This window comes from Pinus tabuliformis, chromosome Q, assembly GCF_031772625.1.
Source record: "Pinus tabuliformis cultivar Carrire ecotype Pingquan chromosome Q, CPIR1, whole genome shotgun sequence".
Taxonomy (NCBI): Eukaryota; Viridiplantae; Streptophyta; class Pinopsida; order Pinales; family Pinaceae; genus Pinus; species Pinus tabuliformis.
The window spans coordinates 1,101,530,992-1,101,544,858 of record NC_142296.1 but is presented as its reverse complement, the minus strand read 5'-3'; positions in this window follow the sequence as shown (position 1 = coordinate 1,101,544,858).

Below are 13,867 nucleotides of genomic sequence, written 5' to 3'. Positions count from 1 at the left end.
TTGAGATTAATTACTTCAGTGTCTTCATTAATTATTTCATCAATCTCAACTTGCTCTAGGTTTTCTACATCTGACTTAGTAAATTCGGTAGGATGAAATCTATCTATTTCTTCACCTTCTATCTGATTTAGTTCTATCTCATCTTTAATGTTAGGATCTATTGATGTGTCAATATCTATATTGATATTTACAAACTCTTCTTCCAAGATTAAAAAGTTATTTATCTATTTATCATTAGAAAATACTTGTTAATTCTTCAACTTATTTGGAATTGCAAGTTTGTGCCTAAATTTAGCAGTGTACTGATGGTTAGGTTGAAAGGGTAACTTGCAGGTGCTGGCAAACATTGCTAAACTATGAACCTGAATATTGTGTTTTCTGGGAATTACTGCAAGCTTGGTTTCTAAGAAAGTGTTAAGTATTTCTATAATGGTTCCTCTATAACAACTTAATCTAGGGTCCTTTGTCATATATACAACATCAATCTGTTTTATAACTAGTTTAGAGTCTCCCATGATAGAAACTCTTTTAGCTCCTAGATTCCTAACTAATTTAAAACCTAAAATTAATGCTTCATAATCGGCCATATTGTTAGTACATTTAAAATTTAGTCTGTATGCATGGACTTCTAAGTGATTATTCTCCGGATTGTATATCCATACTCTTGCTCTTGCTCCAAACTTATTGACTGACCCATCAAATTCAAGATGCCATAATATCTCATGCTCATTATTTTCATCATCTGGTGCAACAAACTTTTCCTCATTTAAAGCAATTTGGCGATCTTGTTTATTGGAAAGTTCTGAAGTTTGGTTAGTTTCATTTTGAATAAAAACTACAATTTCTTTTGGTTCTGTATCAATACTGTCTAAAATGGTTTCTTTTGTTTGATAAAAAATTATACAGGATAAAGGAATCAATGTTTGAATGTATGGAGTAGATAGGAAAGTTTTTTGGCCAATCCTAGCTACTTACCATGTATTTCATTAAAGCTTCTCGGTACAGCTTCTTAGGTTGTCCAAAAATAGAGATTGTTGTGTATGATATATCAAGTTGTAAAGATCTTTGAAGTTTGTCTCCCCATGATCTGGATAACAACATGCCATACTTTGGTGGGATGTCAGCAACCATAATATCCATAAGGATGCTTTTGGTAGGATATTGAACTAAGGTAACACACAAGTTTTTAATCAATCCTAGACACTTTACTTGACTTGAGTCAAATGAGAATAAGTCCTTGTCAAGCCTTGTAATGTCTAGGTTTAATTTCTCCATTAATGATTTGGGCATTAAGTTGTGGGAGGCTTCAGAATCCAACATTGCATTGTGTAGAATTTTGTCATGGATGCTAAGGCTAATGTAGAAAGGTGGTATTCCCCCTTCCAGTGGTTTTCCATTAACATTTGGACCAAATATAAGTTTTGGTTGGTTGTCAAACAGGTTAACAAAATCCTCATTTTCAGTAATGTTTAAGGTTTGGTTTATCTGTGATTTGTAAGTTTCATTCTCGATTAGTTCTGTAAAAGGGACTGAAATCTTTAGCTTAGCCACCTCTGCTCCCAGATTGAATGGAAAAAGGGCTTCTCCGTTTGAGGGTTTTGAATTTTCACAGTAGGGATTTGAGTAGGATGGTCTTCTTTTCCTTTATTGGGGACCTCTTTATGTGGGTTTTCAAATCTAGTGTTTTGAGGTTTGTCCACTAGTTCTTTAGGGGGAATTGAAGTGGATGGTTGATCATCAGAAGGTTGATTAGTGGTTATATCTACAATGGTGGGGCCAGAAGGATTCTGGTTCTGTCTGGGGAGAATCTGGAGGATTTTAGAAACCAGGGCTTCTTTGATTTTCTTGGGTTGATTTGGCACTGTTTTCTTGGTTTGGTTGGGGATATCGGAGTTCTTTTTACTCCTTAGGTTATATTGTTTATGCATTTCAAAGATGGAAGAATATATCCTTGTTTATAATCAAATGACTCTTCGGACTGGATTTACAATTGTTGCAGCATATGCAATTCCTTCTCATATTGGGTTAGAAAAACAATATCATCATCATATAATCCCATTAAATTGATCTATATGTCTTGTTTTTGGTCTTCAGGATGGGATGTTTCTGCATAATGTTCTTGAAAAGGAGGCATAATATTCTGATCAGGTCCATTTTTTGCAGTGTTTTGGTTTTGGTTTTTCCTAAAGTTCGGGTTTCTAACTGGAGGTGCTTGTTGATTATACCATTTGGGTTTCCTTTCTATGTTATCTATTCTATCCATTAGTCTTTCCGTACTTTTGGCTAAACTATTTATTTTGATGTCTGATGGTGAAGCTTCATCTTTAGCAGTTCCTCTCTTTTCATTTCTAACTCTAGATCTTTTAGCTAACAAATTAGCTTCAACACTAACAGCTACACTTTGCATTTATTCTAATGTTGGGGGCTTTCTTTCCCTAAGTTGGAATGCCATATCTGTGTCAAAACCATCAGGGAACTTTATTAAGGCTAAGTCAGGTGGGGGTCTAAGATTAACTAGGATTGCATTATATATACTGTTAAATCTAGTGCAGTAATCTTGAACAGTTTCATTAGGTCCCCTTCTAATATTTTCATATTCTGAAAGGATTTGTAGGGGATTTTTCTTCTTTTCCCATCAGTTCAAAAATTGTTGATTAAATACTTCTAAAATATCAATACTATTATCAGGCAATTCTCTAAACCATTTCCTAACATCACCAGCGAAATTCTGAGCAAATAGTCTCATTTGAACATCCACAATATCAATTTCATGTAGTTCAAAGTAATCTGTCATCTTATTGACATGGTGTTGTGCAGTGTAGTGTCCTATGCCATCAAATTGAACAATTTTGCTTTGGTAGTCTGCCGGCATAGCACCGAGTGGGGCAGATAAAACAAGAGGAGGATATCTATTAGCCATGGCTATAAGTTGTGAGTGGCTAGGATGTGGGGTTGAGGTACTGGAAGATGATACAGTAGTGGAGGATGAACCAAAACTAGTAGATGGTGAATGAGCAATGCTAGGTTGGCGAGGGAGTGAAGGTATAAATGGTGGTGGAGAATGGACTTTAGAAGTTGAAGGGAACAATGGTGAACTGAGAGCGGTGGAAAATTTGTTCAGAAAGCTCAGGGATCTTGGCAGTACTAAGGGATGAATGTGGAGAATTTAGAATGTATTGATCAATTGACTTGTTGGCCTTTTGGACTTCAAGGTCTGCAATGAAATCAGGGTCTAGAATAGTATTGTATATTTCACTTTCAGACTTTGTTTTAAATAATGACAAATCAAATTGCTCATCAAAGGGAAGATCTTCTAAAAACAACCACTCATCAGGACATGAATTAGCTTTAACTAAATGTGTGTAACTAGCTGAACTTTCTTCTTTTTTGGATTGTCTTGAAATCAGGTTGGGATTATCAACCACTGGGGTAGGGTTTGGATCTGGGTTAGCCCTAGTATAATGAGTTCTCATTGAAGCCAAAATTTCAAAAATTTTCTAATTGTTTTCTTTTGTGAGATTTTTAAAATAACTTTTGATAAATTACTTTAAGAGGCTCAAAATACAAATTCAAAAATTTCTTAAAGATTTATGAGGACTGAGGGTTTGAGTCCCCAATATGGTCGCCACTATGTTATCACTCAAAATTTTTCCCTAGAAGTTATCAGAAGAAGGAAAAGACCGAGGTAACCACAAACCAATCTTTTAAGTATAGGCTCTAGCCAACCTATGACTTAGAGAGGGCTCTCTCTATATGATTTAGCTTTGTTTGCTAGGATTTTAGGCTAGTGTGTAAAGTTCAGGGGGTTTTGATTTATATTGAACTTTGGATGGTGGAATCCTTAAAACATATGGATAGAATGATGTCTCTGGACTATTGGGCTATGGAGTCAAAGAAGGACATCATAACTAGAATTAATTCATTAGAGGGAGTGTTCAAAGGGCAAGCTAGCAGAGTAAAGTGCAGGTCTTTGGGCTGAATGGGTGAAATGATCTTAACCAGGGTGAGAGAGCATTTAAGAATTCTCAAACCGAGATTAAAATGAGGAACAAAGGATAACCATGAGCAAAGGGCAATTAAGAATCCTTTACTATAGATCACAAGGAAACTACCTAGACTAAGGAGCAATCAAGAATTCCTTAACTTAGATAATTAGCAGAAAACATTAAAATGCATAATAGTTAAAACAAAGTGCAATGAAGCAAATTCTAAGATATCATTCCATATTATAGCATTCATATTTCAGATACATTAAAGATTGTGGAAAACTTTAAAGAAAAATAACAACACAAGAGAAAATACTTGTCTGCACTTTTGCTCTACACATGAATCCAGTGAAATGTCTTGGCTTTATTCATTAATCCAGCTTGTTGGTCCAAACAGTGATACAATAGCTTATAGTCTTTGATCAAGAAAGTCTATAGAAATGTCTAAGAATCCACCCTACATACTTCGAATTGTGAAGTATTTATACAAAAAATTATTACAAAATATCTCAAACTAACTTGAGATTTAATCTAGGAAATACAAATATCTTCTTGCAAGAAGATAGAGACAGCTAATGAACTATTTCAAGCTGTCCCTTTTTATGTGGTACTACTGGCTTTTATGGTTGGATTTGTAGCCCTTTATGCTGGCTTGCAGTTGTGGTGTTTCACGCTAGAATCTTCTTCAACTTTTATCTTTCACCTGATACTCTTTGACCTTGATACTCTTTGACCTTGCAGCCCTGTTTTCATCTGTTTAGTTCGCTGCTATCATTTTTACTGTGCAGTAACTTTTTGTTGTAAATTTATCACAGTAAATCAGTCATTGTCTCCCACCATTCTACATCAGGTAATTTTACATTCATCATCCTCTTATAGATCTCATCAGCTTTAGTATACTTGGAAAAATTGGGCTCGATGAGGAATAAGTGTTTTATTTCATGCTCATGAAAAAACAAGTTCTCAAATGTGCTGTACAAAACTTTGCCTATTGGAAGTGCTTTTATGGATGAAGTGCTTGCTTGTTCCTTAGCCAACTGTCTGACTCTGTTATCATATTCCAGCTGTGTCTTAAGTCTATTATTGATGACCAATGGACTAGGCAATCCTTTTTCCCTCAAAATTTGGAATTTAGCCATGAACCTATCAATGGCTACTTGCATGTTATGGCACTTTTCTTCTAAGTTCAGCATCAGGTTTCTTTTAGAAAGGACCTTCCTTATTTCCAAGATGGTTTCAGTCCTGTCTTCTATATTGAGTTCTTGGAGCTCATACCTATTCTTGCTGTTGAGGAAGTGGATGAGTCTATTGGCATCCTCAGGCTTATCTCCCAACTCCTCCTTTACTTTCTGGATAGCTTCTGTAGCTATCTTTACTAATTCTGTTTGTTCAAAAATAACTTGAATTGATGGCCAAATATCCTTGACAGAGTCAATGATATTGGCCCACAACATTTCCTTGGTTTTCCCAAGGGGTTTCTCCAGTGTTAAGTATTTCTCTAAGACTTTGATTCTTTCACTCATTCTTTGGGCCTTTTGTGCCTCTTCCTTTTGCTTAAGTTGGGCAAGTTTGTAGTCAGTTTCCAAACTTGCCACCTTTTTTCTTAGCCTGTTCATTTCTATAGCCTGGATCGACATCTCTTCCATGGCTTTAACCAATTCTGTTGCTTTCTCTCCTGATGCACCTGTTGTTGTAGATTCTGTCGTGACTGGCAATGTTGTGGCAGATGGAGTTGTAGGTGTCAGTGAAGCTGCCAGTGTAAAAGGGACTGTTGTGGATACTGTAGGGATGACATCTTTAGAATTTCTGGCCAAGTTGCTTTGCTTCAATTGAATTAAAATGTCCAACTCCTTTTCTGTCTCCTTTAATTGATCATTCAGCTTTAGGACCAAGTCCATCAACTCCTCATGTATGGTTTAGCTCTCTAAGACTTCTAGAGTTTGAGGATGTTGCAGCTGGGGTATTTATAATTGCCTCTTAAGTGTAGCAATGTCATCATTTTTCTTCTTTATAAGCTTCTCTATAGCTTTTATATCCTTGGTATCGTGTCCCAATTCAATCACTAAGTCCTCTATGGACTTGATCCTTGTATCCTTGGCCTGTGAGGAGGCCTTCTCTAACTGAAATTGTGCCGAGATGTTGTTCAAGGAGTTTTGGAGTTGATGAGCAGCTATGGCTTTATCTATTAGGGTGGAGTATATCACCTCTCTAGCCTATTTATGCAGTTCAATCTAGTTTATGGGATGAATATCCCTTGCCAACACTTCAAAATCAACCCTTTTGAAATCTGATGTTTTTTTGGGCTGCTGTGCTGTAGGTTTGATGAAAGACATCTGTAGATTTCCCTCTTTAATGTCAAAGGCTGACATTAATCTTATTTGATTTGTGGGAGTTAGCTTTAGGTACTGAGCATATGTTTGGGCCTTAAGCCTCTCATTTCTCACTTTGATTTCCTTGTACCTGTTTTTTATGTCCTGGTCTTTATCAACAGGCCTACCAAAGGATGACACATCCACACTAAGCTGCCTTTCCAACATCTGAGTCTGTGATGTGGAAGGCTCTTGCATGCCTTCAGATGGAGTAGTGAGCCTACTTCTTTCTACCTCTGTGTTGGTAACCTGTGCTCATTCTTCTGTGTATTCTTGTTCAGAGGCCGGATTGAGCCTTTGCCTCTTGCTTGTTTCCTATTGTAAATTAGAGCTGTCCATTCCTGAAGTGGAAGCTCCCTTTCTATTTCTTTTTGGAAATTTATCCTCATTCTGAAGAGTCTGCATGTCTGGAGGGGTACTCATGGCTCTTTCTTTCTCTTCTGGTACCTACAGGAAAGATCTCTCATCAAGCTTCTTTTCCAAATCAATCAGAGAATTTTCTACATCTACTCTTGTGTTGTCTTTGTCTACTAAAGTGCATTCTATCCATTCTGTTTGATTGGCATATGCCTCTATTTCTGGTATGGGGTGGTGGATCAAAGGTCCTAGCTTGACCTTTTGTCTTTTCTTGGTAATGAATTCCAAAGGGTCATATCTCCATACAAAAGTCCTTTGGAATTTTAGTCTCTGCAGGATTAGGTCTGCCTCTTTCCTGCCTCTCTGGAATTGCGTATGAAGGGACCTAATTGGTCTTTTATTTTGAAATTGGCCTTGTTCTTGGCATTGACAAAGTTGACTTCATTTGCATTGATGATTTTTCTGTAAAATTCTAAGGCAAACAACCTCATAGGGAGGTATCTTGGCAACTTATATGGTGCAAGTAGGAAACCATATATTTTGATTTCTGTGTGGTTTTGGTAAAGGTACCAATCACCCACTTTGGTTTGCTTGGAAAGCTGGAGGACTCTCTTTATCTCTGGGCTTATCCTAGGTGGAGGATTCCCAGTGAGCATAGTCATGATTGGATGCAAAAAAGAGTCTATGAAGTCAAAGTATGTATAAGGTGATCTAAAATCATAGAAAAGTGAGGTCCAAAAGATGACAGATCTGGGTTGGCCCCTGGTGTCAAGCTTTTGGAGAGTGAAAGGAAACTTATCCAACTGATAGTAAAAAAATAGATGGTACAATACAGAAGAGTATTTGAACACCCTCTCATTTCCCATTCTTATGAATTTCTCATGCATTCTATCAAATATTAATGTGGCAAAGTCATATATGGTTGTAGGAGGTTGTCCTGGAGTATAGATGGACATGAAAGAAAGGATAATTTCATCAATGTACTCACTTGTGGTGTAACCTAACACACAGGATATCATAGCTACAATGTTCTAGACCCATGGAGAGAAAATAGCTAATACATATGGAGGGGGGTCCTTAGGGATGTGTTTTTCCTCACTAATGAAGGTTTGGAACAACTGGGCTAATTTTGCAGGGCTAAGCTTCAGATACTAGTCCAACAAGTCTCCAATTGAGAGTGGAGTTAGGTTTGGCCTTAGTTGGAACTGCAACATTTCATTAATGGACTCAGCTGTGATGGTGAATAGGACCTTCTGGTCATGAGACATTATGGTTCTATGGCTGAGGACGTAGCATGTATAGCACATATGAACAATCTCTAGAAAGATGTGAACTTGGGGGAATTGGTATTTGGGAAAATTTGACTCCCACAAGCCAATTTCATCAGCATGGTTGAGGTATATGTCCCTACTTTGACAATGCATTTTGAGCAGGGGCTCTAGGGTAGTGGTATATTTTATTTGGAAGTCCCTGTCAGCTAGGGGAAGGTGGTCTAGGTCTAGGTTTGGAGTGGTGATGGGTCTTACATCCATGCTGATAGGGGCAACCATAATTTGTGGATTTGAATTATGCTCAAGGGTTTCAACAAAGGTTTTTGGGACTTTTAGAGGGTTTAGGTAAACAATTTCTTAAAATTGGCAGTATTTTTACTTAATTTCTTAATTTAAAATACTGCACAGGCCAAAGGTTTTGAAATTTTGCAGGGGTAAGAGGTATTTCGTGGTGAAATACCTAGAATTGGGCAATTTGGCTATGAAATTGCTGGTTCACGGTAACTACAGCAGTTGGCATAGTCCTGGTACGGTCTAAAAAGGTTGGTTGGCTGTCTGCAACGTCTTCTGGGGCAGAATTGGAAGTTTGTGGGTAAATTCGGTGTTTGCAGTGGTTGGCAATGGTTTTTATAATTTACATAGAGAATGCGCGAAAAAGGGTAAAAGAGGGCTTCGTGGTATTTTATAGCAAAAATGGTTAATTTTTGGTGGGTTCACTTTCGGATGAATAGTGATGGTTTTTCGGTTAAATGGGGGAACTGGTTTTGGAGGGCCATTGCACTACTTTTGTGGTGCAGGCGGTATTCGGGAGGGCCGCCGCTCGATTCCATACATCATTCTACACATAGCATCGGGGGTCGGGAGGCAAACCACTTTATCGGGTGGCTATTGTTCAGTCATTGGGCACAGCCGATATGATTATGTGCCGTTAGATGTAGGGGAGGAATGATCAACGGTAGTCGGGAGGTGAAGCTGCACGAGGGAAAATGACAGGGGTTGATGGGGAGCCCCAAGATTTAGTTATGGCAGTTTCGGGATTAGTTTAGGGACTAATCTAGGGTTAAGTGATCGGGTTGGGCTTTAATGAGGGATTTGGGAGTCAGGTGATGCTGATGAGAGATTATCTTAAGTTTTACCAGGGTTAGTTAACTTAAGTGAAATTATATCGGGATAAGGGGTAGTTTATATTAGTTTTTATTAAAACTAAGGGTTTTGTTATTTTACATAGGGTTTTAATTTAATACGAGCTTAATGGGTTTTCAGGGAATTACATAATAAAGTTAGTTTAATTAATATGAAAACGTTGGCGGAGTGGGTTTTCCTAGAAAGGGGTAAAGTATATGCGATTGCACGTTTAGATTTATACTTAGGATAAAAATTCTTAGTGGGATTGTTGGTGAAAAAGGACTTGCATGGGGTTGAGTCAATTTTCCTAGGTAAAAGGTGTCTACCATAGGAAAGTGTGGTTTTATTAGGGAAATGAGGGGAAATGAAGGGGGGTGAATTTTTTATGAAGGGGATCCTAGCACTTATGCCCATAATTCATCAAGCCAAGGGTCCAATCCATCCAAAAGTTAGAGAAATGATCTAAGCCCCTTTGACTTAAAGGATTTTAAGAACTAGAACTTATTTATGGGAAATTAGTGAAGTAAAGGGGTGAAATGAATGAGGGGATGTTAAATAAACCACATTGTGAACCATTGTGCTTGCTTTGTTTACTGCTGATGCATATTTGAAAAATGCATTTGAAAAATTGACATAAGTACTTTTGTGTAATCACATGATATTTCTGCAACCTTCTTACTTCTTACTCATTTACTTATCCTACCATTTTTTCTTCACTTTATTAGGGTGCATTTAGGCTAGCAAACCCTTATCAATCTTTTTATTTTCTTTACAAAATAAACTATCTAATTCTAAGCTTATCACATCCAAGGGCTCAGATTAAACTAATGAGCTCCTTTTATTTACTCTACCTATCTAATGATCTGCCAAGATTACACTGTTTGGTCAGATTTTATTCACTAACTATAAACATAAAATTCAGAGCATGGTATAATCAAGATTAAACAATTTGATTACCATGGATTGTGGCATGAGTAACAAGCTGCACACTATCATTATTATGCATAAAAGTAAATAGCAGTGGTATTTTGACTTGTACACTTTCATTGTCTCTTTTTGTCTTTTGGGGTTCATATATCTTTCTTTTTTCACCTTTTCTTATTCTTTTGTCCTTTGATTATTCTTTTAGGACATACCCTCTTTACATTTTTTTATTTTTTTAATATGGAAAACATTTGCAGAAAGCAAAGGGATGTACAATATTACAAGGTTTCATCTTAGTCATTCAAAATTATGACTCTTATTGGTATAGGAACCTAACAGTAAGGTCAAAATTCTGAAGTTGGACGTCAAAATTCTTACTTGAAGTTGGGTTGAAGCAGTTTGACAAAATTTGACTTTAGGTTTTTGGTTCATCACCTTGGAAAGTTGACTTGGTGAAGGAGGAAGGTTTTTTTGTTTGGTCTAAGGTCTTGGATTGTCTCAAGTTTCATTTGAATCTACTAGTGGAAGAGTTCGACTGGATTTTCCCTTGAATAGGGGTTTTAGCCTTGGTTGAGTTCCTAATTTTGGTCTCATTTATGTTCTTGCTTTTTATTTGATGATTGCTTGCTGAGAAGAAGATAAAAGAAGAACATGAAGAAAGTGAATAAGAATATAAGAATATCACAAGTGATTGTCAATATAAGAAAAAAAATTGCCTTTTTGGTTTTCTAACCCAACCAAAGATGAACTGGAAGCGATGATGAAGGGCTTAAAAGAAAAAAAAAATGGGACATGGATGGTTTAAAAGCAGACATGAAGGTTTGTAGGAAGGTTTGACAAAGTTTCTACAATAAAGGCTTCCTAATCGTGATAAGGTATGCCATGAAACTCATGATGAAAACAAAAGGAATGTGAATCATGATTTTAGAGAATCCAACTTTGGCTTTAAGACCAACCACATTCGAAATATCGATACAAGGAAGTTTTAGGGAAAGTATCTGGTAAAATGGATACTATAGATGGAGAAATTCTTTGATCTACACGATGTGCAACACATGAAAAAGGTACACTTGGACATTTTTATCGAGGAATTGATAGCACATTATGAGCATACAAAGAGCAATACTTTCTTTAGCCAATTGATAAATGTCAAACAAAAGGGTTCAATTTTGGAGCACATTGAGGTCATCCAAATATTGAATATCAAGGTAATTGATATCCCAAAGGAGCATTTGATTAATGTCTTCATAGGGACTTTAAAGGATAACATCCAACATGAGGCTTGCCTTTGGGAACCTAATTCATTGGAGAATGCATTCAAGGTGGCAAGAAAAGTTGAAAGTAAATTATGGCAACAAGGAGATCTATCACTGACAACTATAAAGATGGAATTGTTTTCGCTCATAGTCTCCCACAATCTACAATGTTGACACCACAACAACTAGATGAAAAAAGAGAAAAAGGTATTTTGTTATAGTTGTGATAGAAAACACACTAAAGGTCGTGAGTGTGCTAAGAAGAAATTATTTTACATAGATTGAGAATTGGAGGAGAAAAAGGAACAAGAAACGCCAAAAGAAGAATATATACACCAGGAACCAACCCCAGTGGTTGAAAAAGAAGAAATAGATCTGGCCATATCTTGTAATGCATTGGAAAGAATTACCACCCAAACTCTCAAGATAGATTCATGATATAGCAAGAAGAAAAAGGTAATAGCGTTGATTGATTCAGGTACTACCCATTATTTTGTTCATTTTAAGATAGCCAAGGATTCAAATTCCTTTCTATATCCAACACTAAAGTGTTAAGCGGTGGTTGCAGATGGAGGAACTATAAATTACTTGGGGAAGTTCCATAATATCAATCTAACCATGGGAGAATATGTATTGAATACTCCAATGATTACCATTCCAATAGGTGTTGTTGATGTTGCATTAGAAGTCTAATGTTTACAATCTTCTAGGACAATAACTTTTAATTTTGAAGAAATTTTCAAGAAATTTTTCTAGGAAGGAAAGGAAATTGAATAAGCAGTATCACAGGGAAACCTAGGAAGATAATCAGTTGTAATGACATGACAAAGCTTTTGATGAAGGAACAACAAGGGGTAATTGCACAATTATGCTCACTATATGTTCAAACATCTAAGTCATCCATTTCTCCAGATGTCCAAAGAGTCCTTGACAATCATTCCAAGGTATTTGAGACTCCCTAAGGTCTCCCATCTATTCATGAACATGATCATGTTATTCACTTGATTACAAGAAGTCTTCCTCCAAGCATCAGACCTTACAAAGATCCTTATTCCTAGAAGAGTGAAATTGAAAATATGGTTGCAGAAATGTTAGAGGAAGACTGAATTCAACCTAGCTAATGTTCTTTCTCTTCTCCAGTAGTATTGGTGCATAAAAAGGATGGATCATGGCATATGTTTCTAGATTATAAAGATCTCAATAAGCTAACTATTAAAGATAAATTTCCCATTCTTGTCATTGATAAATTATTGGATGAACTACATGGAGAAATTTACTTCATCAAGTTAGATATTCATTCAGGATATCATCAAATCGAATGAAGACAAAATGAATTCTGAAAACAACATTCAAAACTCATGAAGGTCATTATGAATTTTTGGTCATGCCTTTTGGCCATACTAATGCACCTTCTACATTTCAAGGTTTAATGAATTCCACTTTCAAACCCTTCCTTAGAAAAATTGTTTTAGTCTTTTTTGGTGAAATATTAATTTACAACAAATCTTGGAAAGATCATGTTTAACATGTTGACAAAGTGGTCAAACTATTGGTGAAACAATTGTATGTGAAACCCTCCAAATGTTTCTTTGGGGTATAGGAAGTGGAATATTTGGGTCATATTGTATCTCCTGTGGGTGTTAAGGTAGACCCTGACAAAATTAAATCCATTAAGGAATGGAAAATCCACACAACATTAAGGCATCTTCAAGGATTTCTTGAGCTAATAGGGTATTATCACAAGTTTGTCAAGAATTATGGGAAAATAGTGGCACTTCTAACAACATTTAGTAAAGAAAGATGCATTTTTTTCGACTCCAAAAGAAAATAAGGCATTTAAACATCATAAAGAGGCAATGTGTTGAGCTTCGATCTTAGAAACACCAGTCTTCACAAAAACAATGCACAATGGAAGCTCCTGTGTGCCTGTCTGCTCAAGAGAGTTTAGAATTAACAATGTGAGAGAGATACTGCGAGAGTATGGCAATGCTAAGTACAATTTTATATGTATTTAAAATTAAAATTAACTCATAATAACATGAAAAGGTTGCCATTGATACTCATATTTCATTCACTTGTGTGCTTGACTTGACAGAATCTCATTTTCCATGTTGTCAAATATGTAGGAGGGCAGAGAATAATTTTGGAGCACTCAACTCTAATACAATGTCATACTAAGGATTGTGCAAAAATATCCAATGTGAATTCATTAAGAAATGATAGATATTTATTACATGGAGGATACGTGTGGGTTGTCAGTTTTCCCAACCAATTCTCCGTTGTTACACCTTATCTTCATACCTAATTACTTTTACCTTAATTCCAAAGAATTACATTGTCTAACATTTATTGTGGAATGTGATGCCTCAGGAAATGGAAATGATGTTATTTTAACGAAATAAGGAAGACCCATTGCTTTTAAAAGTCGTCCAATCAAGGGAAAGAATTTACATTAACCTATTTATGAGAAGGAAATGTTGGCAATACTACATGCCCTGAAGCAATGGCACCCTTACCTAATGGGAAGACACTTCAAGGTAAAAATATATCTTTGTAGTCTTAAATACTTCTTGGAACAA